Here is a 15,771-nt window from a genome sequence, read left to right on the forward strand (position 1 = left end):
AGACATCCCGGTTCCCTGTACCCCACTCGAGAAACCAACTCCGTCACCGGAAGAGGGGAATCCGATTCCCGTGGTGGTCACCCCCGTGTCCGGGGAGGATATGCCGCCCGATCTGGCAGCACAAGTAGCAGCGTGGTTGGGTAAAGGTAGCAAGGGCGCCACGGCTGACGACGCGCAGGTATTGATGAAGCAACTGCGTGAAACAAGGGAAGCGGCTGCAGCAGTAGAGAAGCCACCTGGAACAGGTCCAGTCGCAGATACAGCTTCCGGTTCAGGTAAGCGGCCATTGCCGATTGCAAGGGATGAGTCTGCACCCTCACGAAGGGAAAAGTTGGGTCAGCATGTCCCTCTGGCTATTAAAGAGAAGATATGGGCAGATGAGTATATAAACATCTTCTCGTTGCTTACCGATCATTATGAGATGGAGCATGTTAAGAGCCAGAAGGAGCTCATGCATCCGAGTGTTTGGCGCGCAAAGATGGCCGCCTTTAAGGTAAATGAAAACATTGGCACTTGGGGCAGAGCATGGGGGATTTTTACATCCATCATGGGTGAACGTAGGCCCGAATTGCTGTCCGAATTGCCGATTTATCAGACACGGATCATGGGGTATTCTGTATCACACGAGGGCAATCAATGGTTTTGTTACGATAATATTTTCAGAAAAGCGAAAGAACATGATAAAAACTTAACTTGGGATTGTTATGATTCTGTGTCTTGGTCCAAAATGGAGGATACTGGTATGTTGAAGTTGCCGTTGGTAGGGAGTAGCGTGGGTGAATCCTCCCGCCAATATGCTGGGACGCCCTTTCGATCAGGTACGAGTTACGACAACCACTCGAGGCCGATCGGCAACGCAGGTAAAAGGGGGATTTGTTGGAACTTTAACAGGGGTAAATGTACGAGGCCCCAGGGGTCTTGCAAATTTAGGCACGAATGTGGTGGGTGTGGGCAAACATCCCATCCTGAGTCCATGTGCAGAGCCAAAACGGGTGATAACGGGGGTAGAGGAGGCGCCAAACAGGTCTGATATAGTCCGAGGGGCGCCTTTACCTACTCCGATTGATACCATGGCAATGATTCCCTGGCTAAGCGAATACCCGGATCACGCTTCCGCTGGGGTGTTGCGGAACGGGTTTTCATATGGTTTCCGCATTCCAGTGGGGGAGTTTCAGGGTATAGCGAAATGTAAAAACCAAATATCGGTATTGCAACATACGTCCGTGGTACAGGAAAAGATCGGGAAAGAGGTTACTCGAGGTCGAGTCGCCGGTCCATTTAATGTGCCACCAGTTGCTAACTTTGTTTGTTCCCCTTTAGGGGTGGTCCCCAAGAAGGACCCGGGTGAGTTTCGGCTGATACATAATCTATCAGCCCCACGTGGTCGTTCCGTAAATGATGCGATAGACCCGGAAGTATGTTCGGTGCGGTACGCATCCTTCGATGAGGCCGTAGCCATATTGAATCGCCTGGGGCCCGGTGCGCTGATGGCAAAATCTGATATCGAGTCAGCGTTCCGGTTGCTCCCGGTACATCCAGACGACCAGCGTCTCCTTGGTTTCATGTTCCAGGGTCACTATTACATGGATCGGTGTATGCCGATGGGGTGCTCTATATCTTGTGCCTATTTTGAAAAGTTCAGTTGTTTCCTGCAATGGGTCTTCACAAAGAAGACGGGGTTTCAACATGTTATGCATTATCTCGATGACTTTTTGTTTCTGGGGGCAGCCGGGGATCCGGCATGTGGACAGGCTTTGACTGAATTTTGTGTCTTGATGAAACAGTTTGGCGTGCCATTGGCACCAGGTAAGACGGTGGGTCCCTCGACTTGCCTCGAGTTTCTGGGGATCGAGCTCGACTCTGAAGAAGGTTGTTTTCGTTTACCAGAAGACAAAGTGTTAAAATTCAGGGCATGCCTGCAAACGTGTATAAATGAGTCTAAGGTTAAGCTACATCAATTACAACAATTGGTGGGACAGTTGAATTTTGCCCTAAGAGTAATACCGATGGCCCGCCCCTTCTCCCGCTCGATCGCTCAAGCCATGGTCGGCCTGAAGGAGGGTCATCATCGCACGAGGCTCTCGGCTGAGGTTCGCCAGGACATGCGCATTTGGTTGGCATTTCTGGCGGAGTTCAATGGTCGAATTGTCTGGAATAAACCGGCGGTGTCCTCCGAAGAGCTGGGGCTGTGGACAGATTCGGCTGGGAGCATTGGTTTTGGTGCCATATTCGGCACACAATGGTCGGCTCAAAAATGGCCGTTATGGTGGCATGAGTGTGGGCTGACCAGTAACATTGCCTTTCTTGAACTTTTTCCCATTCTGGTGGCCCTGAAAACTTGGCCTGAGGGATTCAGAGATCACTCTGTGGTGTTTTGGTCCGATAACATGACCGTGGTTGAGTGTATCAATAGCCAGGCAGCACGATGCAAATGGATGCTGAGATTGCTCAAAGAAATTGTGTTATTGTGTTTACAATTAAACGTGTTATTTAGGGCAAGACATGTGCCGGGGGTAATGAATCAAGCGGCTGATGCGCTTTCTCGTTTTCGTATGCAGGCCTTCTGGGGTTTTCTGCCCACAGCGGACCCGGTGCCGGCACCCTTTCCAGAAGCTCTCTGGTCTCTCGGTGCCCCGAACTACAGAACCTCGTGGGAGAGAGTTTAGCACCCCGGACAAGGAAGGCATATGAAGGGGCGTTCCGAGCCTATTGGGCCTTTTTGGGGACTGCTAGGGGAGAGCTTTGGGGACAGGAAGAGCTAGTAGTAAAATTTCTGCTGTCTTTACATCAGGCAGGCAAATCAGTGGCTACGGCCCAGAGGCATCGGGCCGCCATTTCCTTCATGACAAGGGCTCATGGGATCCAGGACCCGACTGCGTCTTTTGTTGTGCAAAAAGCGCTACGTGGGTGGCAACGCCTTGAGGGTCGCAGAGTAGATGAAAGGCGCCCGATAGGTCTGGATAGGTTGGCCCTGTTATTATCCATACTCCCTGCAACGTGTTCATCCCGGTATGAAACAGTGTTATTCCGAGCCGCTTTTACGCTGGCATTCCATGGGGCTATGCGGGTAAGCGAACTAGTGGCAAGGAACAAGCAGGATGTGATGGGGGGACTGTGCCGAGAGCACGTTCAGGTCAGAGGGGGGACAATGACTGTCTCGTTCGTCAGGTCCAAGACCGATCAGGGTGCGATGGGTGACTGCATAATTATACAAGGGATTCCCGGGTCCTCCATGTGCCCGGTGAGTTGTGTAGAGGAGTATTTAGCACAAAGGGTGGCATCATGGGGGGGGACTTTGTTGAGACACGCTGACGCCACCCCACTGACGAGGTTTCAGTTTCAGCGGGTGCTTGCGATGTCGATTGCCGCTGCGGGCTTGAACCCGGGCGAGTTTGGGACCCATTCCTTTCGGATAGGGGCTGCTACAGAGGCTACAGCCAGGGGTCTGAATGTCGAACAAGTTAAACGTGTGGGGCGTTGGTCCTCCAACTGTTATAAAAGGTATGTGCGGTTGCACATGTTGTGAAGCTGTAATGATGTACTCACGCTTCTTGTTATTGTTTGGTTTCAGTTGCGCAAGCCTACGAGGCGGGGCGGACTATGCAGTCGACCCAACACCGGGCCAGCGGTCAGACATCACCGGCTGTGAAAGAGGAGGTGTGGGTCGTGGGCCACTCATACGTGAGGCGTGCCGCGGACGTATTCAAAGCAGGTGATATGATTCACGTGGCTGGGGAATACTGGTACAGGGTGTCCTTCTACGGAAGGGGCGGACTCTGTATTGACCAGTTTCAATCATTTTTCGAGGGTTTGCTAGGGCGGACGAGGTCACCGCCGTCTATAGTCATAGTACATCTTGGGGGCAATGATTTGGTCACCACTGGTAGATGACTTCTTCTTGAGGCGATGCTTTCCACTGTAAGTTGGTTGGCGAGGAGAGTTCCAGGGTGCACGATTGCATGGTCCCATATGATCCCACGAAAAGTATGGCGGGGGGCTATTTCTGTTTCTGCTCTGAATCATTCAGTAAGAAAAATCAATAACAAAGTGAGTAGATTGTTACGTTCCAATACACTGCATTCGATTTCGCATGGTTGTATTACTGGTGACAGTATGTATTTGGGGGATGGTGTTCACTTGTCCCGGGTGGGGAACGAGTTACTCATAGGAGACTTGATGGCTTGGCTAAAGACTTTAAGACATGACCTTTAGGTAGGAGTTTTGTGGGGGGTCCGGATAGCCGGTCAACTATCCGGCCTGTGGCGGTAAGGTCATGATCGGTGAGCACTAATTGGAAGATCCCTATGAGTGGGCGTCACCCATTACGGATGGGAGCGCTCGAGGGAGGTGGCCATTGGCCCCTCAACAGGGAGGCGGTCCCTTCTAAGGATGGGCCGCCGCAAGGAAAGGAAAGGCGGTCAAGGCCCCTTCCTGGGTAGGAGGGGCTACAGCCCTCTCCTGGGGAATTTCCCGGGGCCAGGACATCTGCGACGGCAGATGTGGTAAGTTGTGTGGGGTTTGGGGAGGGGTCTTCGCTACCTTCTAGATACCTCACACGAGTCCTCGGACGACCTTTAAGTGGCGTCGAGTTTAGTGGGGCCCCCGTCAAGTCAAGGGAAATTGGTAGTTGCACTTGAGGTACACCTCTGTGCGGTCGCCCCTCACAAGTGAGGGGGATATTTCTGGTTTAGGGATCTTGACACCGGTTACGACCTTGCCGTTGGCCCTTAAACGTTAGGATGTACAATTTCAAATTGCAAGTTAATATTTTGTAGGATGTTAGTTCGGCTAGGAGAACCTTTGTATTAGAGAATATGTTAAGGTTAGCCAAACATCGCAATGTGGTAATGAAATTGTACATAATATGAAACTGTTATTTTAATGTTTTAATTTTGTTTCATATTTTAATAAATACGGCCGGGAGGGTCACTCCCTCCCGTCTTCCAAAAGTTCAGAACTGTTTCCGGTTTCCCATCCTTGGGGATTGTGTTGAGAGGGGGTGGCGGGTATCTCAGCCATATGGAAAGGGGCGACCATTCGGTCCCCCCGAACGTATGGTGGAGTACCACGATCCCCCCGGGAAGCCATCTTGGGTGGGAGGCGAGCCTCGGCTGGTATGCCCGAAGCGGCGTAGCCGGGGCGCGCCTTTTTCCCGCCCTGGAGTGGGCTGGCCTAGACACTGACGCGGCCGGCCACGCCCTGGAGGCAGGCCGGGGCGGGTTTACGCCCGCCCTGAAGACGGATAAAAGGAGCAACAAGCCAAGAAAGCATCCTCTTGTTCCTGTGCTCTGAAGCTGCACCTCCTCGCTGCACGTGAGCTCGAGACGGAACGAAGAGCCAATTTTGACCCACCCACCAGCCCCTGAGGACAGCAAGTGGTTTTGAATAAAGTTTTGATGTGGTAACTTTAATTTTGTTTGTAGGTTGGGATTATTATCATGATAACTTTGAATATGCAATAAAGAATGGTCGATTTGTGGTATGTTTTGTAAATAAAGTAATCCTGCTCTAGTGTTTGATCAGTAAGCATGCTTTAATAAAGTGGTCGTTGTTACTGTCTTTTAGGTAATTTAGTCATTTAGTTTAGAATTGTCGTATTTATTTTGGTCGGGCGGTAAGGTCATGATCGGTGAGCACTAATTGGAAGATCCCTATGAGTGGGCGTCACCCATTACGGATGGGAGCGCTCGAGGGAGGTGGCCATTGGCCCCTCAACGGGGAGGCGGTCCCTTCTAAGGATGGGCCGCCGCAAGGAAAGGAAAGGCGGTCAAGGCCCCTTCCTGGGTAGGAGGGGCTACAGCCCTCTCCTGGGGAATTTCCCGGGGCCAGGACATCTGCGACGGCAGATGTGGTAAGTTGTGTGGGGTTTGGGGAGGGGTCTACGCTACCTTCTAGATACCTCACACGAGTCCTCGGACGACCTTTAAGTGGCGTCGAGTTTAGTGGGGCCCCCGTCAAGTCAAGGGAAATTGGTAGTTGCACTTGAGGTACACCTCTGTGCGGTCGCCCCTCACAAGTGAGGGGCATATTTCTGGTTTAGGGATCTTGACACCGGTTACGACCTTGCCGTTGGCCCTTAAACGTTAGGATGTACAATTTCAAATTGCAAGTTAATATTTTGTAGGATGTTAGTTCGGCTAGGAGAACCTTTGTATTAGAGAATATGTTAAGGTTAGCCAAACATCGTAATGTGGTAATGAAATTGTACATAATATGAAACTGTTATTTTAATGTTTTAATTTTGTTTCATATTTTAATAAATACGGCCGGGAGGGTCACTCCCTCCCGTCTTCCAAAAGTTCAGAACTGTTTCCGGTTTCCCATCCTTGGGGATTAGGTTGAGAGGGGGTGGCGGGTATCTCAGCCATACACAATAACAACGTCCGGTGCTATCTGCATCCGGTCTTCCCATTCCACTGTAGTAGAGCATGAACAGTTGTGCTGGGTGAGTCTGGAGCCCTGCTCCTGTTTTTATGAGATAGCAGTGTCTAAAGCACTTACACATACCTCGGAATTTTACTACATAAATGCATCAACTGCAGACAGAAGGGCTTGGAAACAGAGAGAGACAATCCCCGCTCACTGTTTCCGACTTGTGCTGTCTGCCTTTCATGGATTAAGTCGAGGGCTGGACTGGACATAGCGGGCACCAGGCATTTCCCCGGTGGGCCGGAAGGGTGGGGGGCAGTTTTGGACCAGTGGGGGCCCTTTTGTTACTGGACGCCGGTTTTACAGTGCTGCAAAATTGACCCCTTGTAACAGAAGCATAGTAGCAGTGTTTGTGTTCCTGCCAACCCTCCCCAACCCGCCAGTCAGAAGTAATTGCCAGGGCTGGTTTGCCATCCCAGTCTGGCCCTCATTTAGTCCCAGAATTTCAGAGTAACACATTTGCATTCTGGACGGTGCAAACATAGTGGTAGGCTTGGCCCAGTCAAAGCTAGTGCCACGAGCTATTTAAACAGAAACATCACAGCACAGAGATGTTTTAAGGCAATGGCATATTGAGCAATTGCCCAGGGTCCCATTTTCCAAGGGGACACTGAGTAAGTTAATTTTCTACCTTACTCACATCTAATTATTTCTCCATCTCTCCCTTTAACATTGTATTCAATCCTGTTTGACATCAGGGTGCAAGAATTATAAGAAAACGGACCATAAAATACAGTCGCTCAAAAGGAGGTTTCCAAAGTATGTCTTGCCCAGGGCACCCCCATATCCTTAAAGTTACACTGTCACAGCATGTAATAACTTATATATAGACAAGAAGAGCATTCTGACAAAAATATTACCTTAGTAACAAAAATTCAAATTCTGGTCCCAGACTCTAAAATGTATGATTTTTAAACACATACAGCCTTAACAAATCTTGAAATGCCTGTATTGTTAGTTATTTGTAACAGGGATGAGGGGTCATACATGAACACCACATTTATAGCACTATAACAGACATCATAAGAGACTGTCTACATCAATTTCATTCATGTTACAGCAAGGACACCATACATACTTTAATGTAGATATGAAAATGTATTAGGGCTCATTTGACAATCATTTGATTTTGTCAGGATGAACAGATAGTTAAGTAACAACACTACTACTACCACTATTAATATTAATAGTATTTATAATAATACAATTATTATAATAAAGTAATAAGTATTAGTGCTAGTTATAATAGTAACACAGTAATACTACTAATTATCTTTAACCCCTTGCCTTATTATGACGGATCCACAACGTGAGCCACGGGCGGCGTGTGCTCATGACGGCGTGGTTCCGTCATGCTGCTTCTGCTCCGCCCACGCGGCATTAATTCCTCGCCTGTGTGGGCGAATTAATGAGCGGGCAGGGCTGTGACGGAAGCACGCCATCATGAGCACACGCCCCCCGTGGCTCATGATGGCGTGGTTCCGTCATGAGCGCCAAAAAGCCGCGCCCGCCCCCTAGCCCCCCAGCGTCGCGTGGAATTCGCGCCGCCAACAAGGGGTTAATTTTATTATTGGTATTTGTAGCAGTAATAATAATAAAAAGCAAATATTAATAATACCAATAAAATGAATCATATTTTCTATTATTATTATTGCATTATTTATACTACAGCTACAATTACAACTATTACTGCTTATTACTTATACTAATAATGCTAATATTAACTCATAATGACAGTGATACTGATTATGAAAGGCTTTCTATTGCAGTTTTACCAAAGCTGCAGTGGTGTAAATAACAGGTATTACTATAAACCCACCTAAGGGTTCATGTTATCAACCTGGTAAAGATGACCCTTCATTTGAATCATACCTGTGACCTTCAAGTTACTTCCATCTCTCAGCCATAAACACATCTTATCTTCTTTTTCACCTGAAATAAACTTTAAATAAAAGCTATTTGCCTTGAGTTTTATCCCTTTACCTAGAAGATTTCAATTTCTCTGAAAAACAAGCTGCATAACCCACATAGAGGGGAGGCATTCTAGTAATATACCCTTCAGGGAGCTAGGGCCCCCTTCACAGGACTTCCAGCTCCTGCCACTTTCTGCTCATCAAGGACACTATCCAATCATACAAAGAAGGATTACATTAAAAGGCAGGAGACACCCTGATTGCCATCTGTAAGATTACAGGGCGGTAGCTAATGTCTAATGACATTGGACTTTGGCAGCAACTGGAGTGAAGCCACCGGCAGAGGCATGATTAGGGATGCACAGGCAGGTAACAAGGGGGTGGCTGCACTGTGGTCAGCACACAAGCACAGAAGACACGTGTTCCAAGGGCAAAGGAGTAACCCATTACAGTGATCCAATCTAGAAATTACTAGACCATAAATCGACATTTCAAGCACAAGGGCAGCTGAAGTGGAATGATGTGATGTGTTAAAAGACTCCTTGAAAGTAGGATTCATGAATGATAATCCTGTATATATTCAGGCATTCATCTGTCACTACTGCACTCAAGAAACACTCTTAGATAGCATGCATCATTTGTCCATGACCCCTCTGCTTGGGGGGTTTGAGTTTATTTACAAGTGTTATAGGCAGAGGAAAAAACTTGTTTTGCACAGGAAATAACAACATAACAAAAATGAATAACAAGCAGAGGACCAAAGAAGAAAAAGAGATGCAAATCAAATATCAAACAAAACGTGAAAATATTAACCGGAGAATTGACTATGAATAACAATTTACACATGATAAACATGTGAACATCACCATTGTGAAAAAAATCTACTCCACCCCTGGGAGTAACATTTGAAGGGCGTGCCATAAATAGCTTCAGAAAATGTCAGTCTTAAAGTTCTCAGCCTTTATACAGGAGGACCCTGAAATACTTATGTGGATTATTTTTATTGATCCTTTCTCCACTTTTGACAAGGTATCATCCATTGATTGCTTGGTTTTCTACCGCAGACATCACCTTTGGAGGTTAGTACACACGTGCGGGCACGTTTGACAAGCATCACCACTGTTCTGGTGCATGCTGGCTTCGCAAAAACTGGTTGTGAAGTGATATGCAACTAGCTTGCCCCTGGCCTGCATAGCTGTGAGCCCGGAGACTGTCAGAGAAGCGGTGACTTTACCCGGTGATTGAGCTGCAAGGATTGCAGGAGTCGGATCAGGGACTGAGCCGGAAGCCCTGGCCTGACGGTATTAGTGACACTTAATGAATTTTGACTGAGGTAGGGTGCATTGAGGACTGGCAGCAGAACGACCTTTGGCATGGACTCATTTATGAGTGCACAGCTATGGTGAACCACTTGGTGATGGGAAACACCTTTACAACGCAACTTTTACAACGCACTACCATTACAACAAAACCTTTACAATGCAACATCCATTACATTGCATACCATTACAACGCAACCATTACAACGCATGACACTACAACGCATACCACTACAACGCATGTCATTGCAATGCAGTCATTACAACGCATACCATTACAACGCATACCATCACAACGCATAGTACCCTTATACTATCCAACACTTACCCTACTGTTGCACCCCCTGGAATGAGAATAGTAATTTTTACCCCTACACTATCCAACACTTATCCTACTGTTGCACCCCTCTGGAGTTAGAAAAGTAATTTTTACCCCATACACTATCCAATACTTACCATACATGCAATGTAATGGTATGCGTTGTAATGGCATGCGTTGTAAAGGTAGTATGCGTTGTAATGGAATGTGTTGTAAAGGTAGTTTTTAAAAAATTGTTGTAATGGCATGCGTTGTAATGGAATGCATTGTAATGGATGCTGCATTGTAAAAAATGCGTTGTAAAGGTATGCGTTGTAAAAGTATGCGTTGTAATGTCATACATCCCTTGGTGATGATTGCTGGAGGTTGTGACGGAAATAGACAGCATCTGGCACAGAAATGTATATTACTTTTAGTCGGTCATCATAAGCTCGTAGTCAAGTTTAAAAAGGTGAAAACCAGCTTGTGGTAAACATAAAATGTGTGGAAATTGAATGAAGATATGTATATATAATTAGAAAATAGATAGCCAGACATGCAGGTAGGCAGTGAGATAGGCAGGCAGGCAGGCAGGCAGGCAGGCAGGCAGGCAGACAGACAGACAGACAGACAGACAGACAGACAGACAGACAGACAGACAGACAGATAGATAGATAGATAGATAGATAGACAGACAGACAGACAGACAGACAGACAGACAGACAGACAGACAGACAGACAGACAGACAGACAGACAGACAGACAGATAGATAGATAGATAGATAGATAGATAGATAGATAGATAGATAGATAGATAGATAGATAGATAGATAGATAGATAGATAGATAGATAGATAGATAACAGATGCTGAATAAAGGGCGAGGCACTCCATTGGCTATTTTCCCTTGTGACTGATGTGATTGTCTGTGTTTTCCTGAATGTTGATTTTTTGTCTTTTTGTAGAATTACTTGTCTGAAAGTCCACCCAAAAAGCAGCAGTGCGGTGCTTTAAACCAAACATAAATTATAAATCTATTCTAAAGGACTGGTATAATAAAGAGTGATTACATAAGCAACAGCCTTCTGCTTATGGCCTGCACTGCTGAGCCAAGCTACAAACAATTGCACAAGAGCTAAATAAAGCACTCAGATCATTAATCATTAATCAGTTAAGCATTTCTACTGCGGTCCTTAACTTATACCTGGCACAAACCTGACAATCATATGGTTTTACATCTCTTTTGACCCTCCCCAAAGTATTGACCACAGAAGCCCCTTTTAGTTCTGGCTGTCATAGAGCTTTATTCCTGCCAAATCTATTGTTGCTGACAGAGAGCAGGCATACAAAAGCATCCAAGAAATAAGAACAGAATGTAGCTTAGTTTTTGGGTTCTCTTTGTCTGTTCCATAATGGCTCTCTGATTGGTGGGATTTGACGCTGCACTTGCTATGCCTTCACCTGCGGTGCTGTGCTTCTTGATTCAGGACAATGACAGCAGTTATTTGCAGCTTTTCTAGGAAGCAGAATTTTCCTTTACAAAATGTAACCCTCAATCAAACGTGCAGTGATCTTTTATTCCATCAGAGTTTTTTGTCGAACAGTTTATTTTAAACTGAACCACGATCTGTTCCAGTGTTTTGCTGACCTTTTCAATCATAAGAGTACAGTGTACACTCAAGCCATGCTGTGTATATGTCACATCCTTCTCAAATTTCTGTGAATTCGGTATGTTGTACTGTTCATACTATATAGATCATGGAATAGTATCATATCTGTATATCTACTCATCAAAAATGCGCTTTGATGCCTCGTTAGGGGTAGAAAGCGCTGTATAAATGCAATTACAATACAATATGACCATAGATGCAATACTGGAGTATACTTTCATCTTCTCGTATAAAACTACAATACAAATGAACAGCGCCACCCGCACCTAGGAGCGTGGCGCTCTTAGTGGGACCAGGGGGCGGGAGCCGGCAGAGACAGCCTTGAGGTAAGAGGATAGGGGAGGGAGACACGTCATCAGAGGAGGTAGGGTCGACCTTCCCTCCCCCGAGGGTACAAAAGCCTCGGGGGAGGCGGAACTAACCCTCTTTGTCCTCTTCCAACAGCTCCGGCGGCAGCAGACCAGCGAGGAATTACAGCGCTAGCTGGGTGTTGCACACGGAGGAAAGGAGAGGGCCTCAAAGCGTAGTTATTTAGGGTAAGTGTTAGGTGATGCCTGGGTGGCCGATTGCTCTTACGTCCCCAGTTATTTGAGTTATGTAATGTAATGTTGTTGGTCACAAAGGAGCAAGCTGTAATTTGTCGTATGATGGCAAGTTTAATAGCCTAAATGATCTTCTCTCTTCTTTCGTCGAGGAAAAGCGCAGCTGAAAAGATGCAGCCGTGGAGAATTTCCAGGCCCGAAGAAGGAGCCTAGCCCGGGAAAGTAAGCAGCGAATGTTGAGCGCAATGGCAGAAGCCTCGTGGTCAGTGCCCTCGGGGCATGTATTGGTAAGCGGCCATTTCCGGCCTGATCTGAAACGCACGCGCCCAGCATCGATTAGTAAGGGGCTAGCTGGTTGGGTCGCAAGAGGCAGAGCTCGAAAAGCAGAGTGACAGTTAAAACGCACGCAATTATTTAATTTGGAAATCTGCTGCAAACAATTGATAACGGAGGTCAAATGTGAGAGTACATTTGTTTTAGACTGTGTAATTGGTTACAAAGAAGCTGCAATTTAAAATAACCTATTGAGTTAATACACCGCATTTATACGACCGTGCGGATGCTTGTATGTTTTATTTAGTACACTGCATATGCACCCCTATCACTGAATTTCGTCCTTTATCGTGCCGCCTCATTTTCCTTTTGAAATGTAACTTTGAAATACGACTGTGCCAGGGCACGCACAGCAGCTTTCTGGGTGGGCTAGCTGATTTGAGCGGTTAGTGCTACAGTCATTTTCTGCGTTGAAGCACATTGTTAATGGCGCTAACCTGGAAGAAATCCACTGTGGGGGTCACAATGGCGGAAGCCTCGTGGTCAGTGCCCTCGGGGCATGTATTGGTAAGCGGCCATTTCCGGCCAGGTCTGAAACGCACGCGCCCAGCATCGATTAGTAAGGGGCTAGCTGGTTGGGTTGCAAGAGGCAGAGCTCGCAAAGCAGAGATTTGAGCGGTTAGTGCTACAGTCATTTTCTGCGTTGAAGCACATCGTTAATGGCGCTAACCTGGAAGAAATCCACTGTGGGGGTCGCAATGGCGGAAGCCTCGTGGTCAGTGCCCTCGGGGCATGTATTGGTAAGCGGCCATTTCCGGCCAGGTCTGAAACGCACGCGCCCAGCATCGATTAGTAAGGGGCTAGCTGGTTGGGTTGCAAGAGGCAGAGCTCGCAAAGCAGAGATTTGAGCGGTTAGTGCTACAGTCATTTTCTGCGTTGAAGCACATCGTTAATGGCGCTAACCTGGAAGAAATCCACTGTGGGGGTCACAATGGCGGAAGCCTCGTGGTCAGTGCCCTCGGGGCATGTATTGGTAAGCGGCCATTTCCGGCCAGGTCTGAAACGCACGCGCCCAGCATCGATTAGTAAGGGGCTAGCTGGTTGGGTTGCAAGAGGCAGAGCTCTATAATCATTCGAGGGGGTATACCCCGGTATGGTTGTCACAAGTGGTGGCAGATTTGATTTACCTGCGGCTCTGTTGACCGGAGGGCGGTCAACTTAAGGAGAGCAGGCTATCTTGGTTGGGGCCTGATGGCGCAGCCCGAAGGTAAAGAAGAAGGCCCCTTGGAAAGCGGGTTGCAAATATAATGACAATTTATAACTTTGAGATTTATAATGAATCCTGTGATGTGGATAAGCGAAGTATTTAAAGATCTAAAGATCTACCTTAATCAAGATGAATAAAGCATTAAAGAAATGACACTGCTTAAAGATTTAATAAAAGACTACGCGGTGAACGACAACAATCTGCTTCATGTCTTGTATGTGTGAAAGGGGGGGGGGGGGCGACTTGCACCCAGTAGGCACACTATAATGAAAAATAAAGTTCTGTGAATTTGTAAAAAATATTTGACAAATTGAAAACACCTATCACTCTAACTGCCTTTATTCCACTGTCCTTAAATATAGAAATAACTGTGCAGTTCTACAGCAAGAGGAAATATTGATACTTTACAAATTATTTTCTCTCCTATGTGGTATTATTTCTAATTTGAGAGTTCTAAAAATCAGAAAGGGGGATAACACAGCAGTGCCGCATGTTTTCCACATTCCAAGATGCAAAATTGAAAATAGGATGGGTTTCATTACCCAAATATTTGTAAATTTTAACAGGCACCAAATTGTGTAGGGATAAACCCTGGCTCTGTGTAAAAACTATACACAACTTTTAAACCCTATCCGTCCCCAAAACCTTTACAAAGCCCTTCACTGTCATGGTTACCAAGTAGAACATCTGATGAGTGATAAATTCCTGGATTTTATCCAACAATAGTTAGGTTGAGAATGTTCATCAATTGCTACCAATGGTACAAGTAAAATTGTAAGTTCTAGAATGTAACTTGCTGTGGCTAAAAAGCCTAAATATTAAGTGTGACGTTTCATAAGCTAACAGCTATGCAGTGGACAAAGTAGTGCATGAAACAATTGACTGCCCAGATTCAGTCAAGCTGCCTTGGAGCTACATGAATAACACTTTAAACATTGTTAGACATAATTATTTTTTATTAATGACACACCATTGCATGGGTGTCTCTCGCACTACCATATCTGTAGATACTGCATCAACTGGAGGCTGGTTTAATAAGGAACCATGATTGCACCAAATTGGCATAGTCAAAAAGGGACAATGGTGACCCTAATTAATACTAACAGTGCTGTCAGATATATTTAGCAAAAACTGCTTCCCTCCTGAACCCAAGTGGGCATCAGTCCTGACAACACATTTAAAGCAGCTGTTGGAAAGGGGTGTTATTAGTAGGGGTAAGTATCCAGGTACCACTAGCAATAAGGCCACCAACGCAATATAAGGTCCGGACAAGGTTTCAATACATTAGCCCATAGCTCAACCATTGGTAGTTGGCTGCGAGCAGGCAGGCTTAACTCAGGAAACAGGTATGTAAAGCATTTAGGGCCATATGTATCAAGCAAATTAGCATTCGCAAAGGCCGAAATTCGCAAACATATGAAACATTTTGGCAGCAAAATAAGGAATCGCAAAATTTGCCATTGCTTATTTTGCAATTGCACTTAAGGAATCGCAAATTGTGCTATTCCTTAAATGCAATGTATCAAAGGAAAATTAATTCAAAAATTCCCATAAGGATTCGCAAATTACCACCAACTTCTAGTTGGTGGTAAGTTGCGAATTCTTTTAAAAAAGCAATTTATTTAAAATCCAAAGGTGCCATATGACGCTCATACATGCCCTTAGGGCATGTATGTGCGCCATATGCCCACACATGTCATTTTCAGGGGTGTAGCAGGCTGTTCTCGTGACACCCCTGCACCCTTTAAAATATTCCTAAATTGCGATTAGCAAATTGCTAATCGCAAATTTCCCCTTCATTCCTATGGGCCTCCTGGCCCATAGAAATGAATGGGAAATTTGCAATTAGCAATTTGCTAATCGCAATTTAGGAATGTTAAGGGTTCGCTAAAAAGAAGCGATTTCTTACATACATACCATTTTGTGATTTCTAAATAGCGATTCCTTAAAAATCGCTATTTAGAAATCGCAAATGGTCATGATGATACATATGGCCCTTAGTAACAGCAATACATTAAATAAGTAAGATACAAAACACAATAAGAATCCCACACCGGTTAA

This window comes from Lissotriton vulgaris, chromosome 11 (assembly GCF_964263255.1).
Source record: "Lissotriton vulgaris chromosome 11, aLisVul1.2, whole genome shotgun sequence".
Classification (NCBI taxonomy): domain Eukaryota; kingdom Metazoa; phylum Chordata; class Amphibia; order Caudata; family Salamandridae; genus Lissotriton; species Lissotriton vulgaris.